Here is a 5,004-nt window from a genome sequence, read left to right on the forward strand (position 1 = left end):
CCTTACTTTTGTTGTTTATCTAATTATTGGCGTTTAAAAAAAATTTACTACCATTTTTTTTTTTGTTGAGTGTTTAGTTGTACTAGTATGTGTANGAGTGTTTAGTTGTACTAGCTCTGATTTCGAATATAACAATATAATAAAATATAAAAAATGGACAATAAATTGTATTTTTACTTTTAGAGTTAATAAAACTTTTAACTCGATTTAGAAATGTGTATTAACTTAGTTAATTACTTATTATTAATTAATTTGATAATTTAATTTCACAATTCTAAACTACTTACAGAGCCTTTAGTAGAGTGTACTTTAATGCAGAGCTGCCATCTAGTGATGAAATTAGTAAATCCCTATAGCAATGAAATGAAAATAGAAAGGAGTGTACAAAAAGAAAATTTAATTTTGGGAGAGCTGAATTTTTTTTTTTTTCTTTGAAAAATAAGTCGTTGAAGAATTTTTTACATTTTAAAAGAAGAATTTACTGACATTGTCAAAAGAGTGGAAACAATTGATAATATATTCGGACCAGGACCAGCAAGCAAATCTTTCCGAAATAAAAAAGACTATTTACTAAAAAACATTATTTAAATTGCAAAAGTTTCATTTTCTTCAATATATTAAAGAAAATGAAACTTTTACAATTTAAATAATGTTTTTTCTTTCTTTCATAAAACTATTAACCTATAATTATAGGTTACTTTATTAAGAATTTAATCTAAATAGTACATTAATTGCGTACTATTTAGATTAAATTCTTAATAAATATTTAAACAATTTATATGAAGAACGAGGAAACAGAACACTCTGTTCACATATTTTAAAAATGCTTGTGGCACATGAAGTCGCAATTTGATTAAAAACTTCATGTTTTGTTTTCGCAAATAAATGTCTCAGTCAGAATTTTATCAAAATCTTAGGAATCACTGTTGAGGATAATTGCAGCATAAATAGATTCATAATTAATTAGAAAAATAGTAACAATCCAATTAGTCAAACTAATAAATCTAGTAATCCAAATAATATCCTTACTTTTCCATTTAGTCTGTGGCATACTAACTGGTCTTTTATGTCTAACTGGTATGATTACATAAATGCTATACGTGACTGAAATTAAATTATCAGATTTTAANTTTTTTTTTTTTTTTTTTTTTTTTTTTTTTTTTTTTTTTTTTTTTTTTTTTTTTTTTTTTTTCGTTTAAGCATAGGCGTAGTAAGCATATTGCAGCGGCTGCTGCTTTTAAGCCAATTTCAAGCTAAACGCCGAAATGTGGCAAACTTACGTCGCCAGTTGGCGATAAGGACAATCACGATTGCAGACCTAACTGCACCTGTTTTTCTTCTCAGTTCGGTCTGTGACGACGCCTGTGTATATTGCTGGGACAACCTGTCCGCCACGATGTTTAATCTAGAACTTAACTTGTAACCTTAATTGTTATCCTTTTATTAAATTTATTATTATTTAATTATGGCTGGCATTCTGTTAATTGTTTCTATTCTTAATCAACTTAATTACTCATTTTAGATCATCTCTCTATTTGAATATTATGTTTTTATTTTAGGAGTCGCGTTAACTTCCACGTGTCTCCTCAATATAATTTTTCAAAGTCATTTTTTAACACCCTAAAAGATAATTTTTTCTTAACAATTTAAAAAGTTTAGATGGTTTTTAATTTAACGATTATCACATTCATGTAAGTGTTATCAATTCGTGAAAGTATGATTTAAAGATTTTTTTTAAAAAAATGCATACTAATTCAAATACAATTTTTTAGCGAAACAAAACAAAATCTAATTATCATTGGTAATTCTTAACTTATATATTTAATATATATATACTTAATATATATATACTTTTCATAACAACTTTTTCTTTCTGACAAATATTTTACAGCATAATTGTTACCGTGAATGACTGAAATCAAGAGAATGTCGATTTTCACCGGTGAATGCCAACAATCACATAGTCGCTTTGGTGAATGTCCGATATATTTGTTACATCCGATTAGATATTACTTTAGTCGTTGATATTATTTTATTTATTCGCTATTTTAATATCTTGGGATAGATTGGATAAAACATCAGTGTTCGGAGACCCGATTTAATGCATATTGGGCAGTGGCACTCGACTTTAAAAAAACATCGATGTAGGACATACCGGGCAGTCGCACTGAACCTTTAAAATACATTGATATAGGGTATACCGGGCAAATGTATATCGGGTAGTTGCCCTTAACTAGAGCAAGTATATAATTCGGACATAAAATATACATTATGATGCGAATCTTCTACACGCATCAGGTAAAAGGTGAGAACGGAATAGTAACATTTTTAGAAAATGTATTTGTTTCAATGGTTTGGGGAAGAATAGTTAGCAAAATTTTCAAATCTTACTTAATCTTATCTTATGAATCTTACTTAATTATTTGAGCTAAAGTTTTCATATATATGCTATTATATATTTTGATAAGCTCATATATAAGAAGCTCCGTTAACACTGTTTTTATTATACTTTTTTAGGATACGCAAAATGAAATGAAAACACATACTAGTAGTTGCTAAGTAAAGTTCAACGAAACTAAGAAAACTATCTTTAATATTGGTTACGGTATTAACAATAATTTGTATGCAAATTTTATTCAATGTATTTACCTTTTTATTATTTTCAAGCAAAGAAACAGACAAGATGAGATATTTTGGTTTTCTTGGATATCATGATCCATTTTGGTAGCCATAAAAACTTCATATAAATGTTCACGAAGAAATAAAAAAGACATAGAACAAGACACATAGAACTCTTATTTTCCTTCCTCTATCGGCAGTATTCATAGTTTCAGTATTAAAATTTTAAAAATTAATACTTTTAATCTAGAAAAAATATTTGTTGAAAATACCAAATTATGAAAATGCTAATTAGCGCAAAATAATTACTTTAAAAATCCCATATTATTTTGATAAAAACAAAATAAATAAAATTACGAAGTAAGCATTAAACATTCATACAATAAATTAAGTTTAACAAATTATCCCATTCCTAAAAAAAAATATTTTTATTAGTTTTTATTACTGACTGTAATAAAATCATATGAAATTTTTTATGAAACTTTTGCATTTAAAGTAATTCTTCATTATTTTAATTAATTAAAATGCAAGTTAATGTTAATTATTAATATTAGGGCATAAATAATCAATATTTATATTAAAAAAATAATTTTATTAAACTATATGTAAATTTCCTTATAAACATTAATGTGACATTAAATTTCTGAATGAAAACAAAGTTATTGGAAAGTCATAAAAATTCCAAGCTTTGATTTATAATTTTAAAAATTTAAAAGTTACATTGATTTTATAAATATAAAGTGAGAAGTAACTCCGTGCGTTCAAAATAAATTCATGAGCAGTGAACACTAAAATCATGAACTAATGTACTATAGAAATAAATTTAATATACAAACTATTAAGCAATTCTTGCAGTATATAAACATACAATTATAAATGTATTAAGTGATTTAATACAAACATTTGCTTACCTCCCCTGAATATATTTAATGACTTCTTGTTATCCAACGATAAACTTTATTACAAAAACTTTATTTAAAAAAAAATAACAACTAATAATTTAAGTTAAAACAATTAGGTGAAACAAAATATAAAAGTAAACAGAATTATTTATATTTAACAAAATTTCCAGATAATTTAAATAATAATGGAATAACACTGTGGGCGCTTATACGTAAGAGAAGATTTAGAATGATTGTATGTCAGAGAAATTTTCTTGACAAAACCACCAAAAAAGAAAAAAGGAAAATATCTACCTAAATACCCCCTACCTAAAAGAAATCCCCCCTAGAAATTCTAGATAATTGCCTGTTTGAGACAATTTATGAATAGGTAGGGGTTTGTTGATACTTGACATCTTAAAAAAAGAGGACAAAAGAGCCCAGGGCCACAAATACGATAAAGATAATTTTAAAATGCTAAGACCATTTTCCCATATCCTTTCCCATAAGGCGGCTATTTTTGGGGTATCAAATGACTATGTGTGTGATGTTGAGGGTGAATCATCTTTAACAGTGAGAAGAAAAGGAATGGCGGGAAGAGTGTTTTATTGCTTATTGAAGGAAAGGGTGGCAGTGACATTTCTAGTAGTTCTCTAAACACCTGTTTTATTTTTTTATACAGTGCATTTTTTTGGGTGTATTTTATTTTTTACTAATTTTCTTTTAATTATATAATATAATAAGTTGCACTTTGTAAAAATAAGAAAGAGAGCAAGAGCGGCTCCAGTAGGGGGTCAGGGGGGCTGGAGCACCCCCGTCAGGCATGGCCAGCCCCCCCATCGGGAAAAATTTAAAGTCTCGTCGGGAAAATAGTCTGGTCACATTTTTTTTTCTAAAAAATGTCAAAAATTCATTTACAAATGCCTAATAAAAATTTTTGTAGTTGACTTTTTATTTATTTATTTTTAAGAATTAGTAACAAAATTTAGTAAAATATATTGTAAATTCTATGTAATTGTAGTTTCACTGCACTACTCCTAACTTTGCTCATACATTGTTAAACTAGAGTCCGGATGCGATTAGACATGGTTGAAATTGAAGACTTTTCGAAGACCCATAGAAATCCTTTCCCCTCAAACACATCTTGATTTTCTTGGAAACTTATCTTTCAAACTGCTATTCTTTTTTCTCGAGAACTGAGGAGGGGATAGATAATCACCCCTCTTTACTGGGAGAATAACTGACAAAAGCCTGAGGGACAGAGAGAGAGAGGCAGGTCCTCTTTACAAATTCTTTTTTATGTAACATGTTTATTAATGGTTTATGGGATCACATAATTGCTTTGTGAAATTTTCAAGCAAAATGAAAGTAAAAGAATAAAATAAAAAAAATTCAGTTTTAATTTTTTCATTTTTTTAATACTTTTAAATGAGGAAAATCATTTACTTATTCGGATTCAAGGTTTATATTTTAATCAACGCATTAAATAAGCAGTCGGAAAAAA

The sequence above is a fragment of the Parasteatoda tepidariorum genome, chromosome X1 (assembly GCF_043381705.1).
Source record: "Parasteatoda tepidariorum isolate YZ-2023 chromosome X1, CAS_Ptep_4.0, whole genome shotgun sequence".
In the NCBI taxonomy this organism is placed as follows: domain Eukaryota; kingdom Metazoa; phylum Arthropoda; class Arachnida; order Araneae; family Theridiidae; genus Parasteatoda; species Parasteatoda tepidariorum.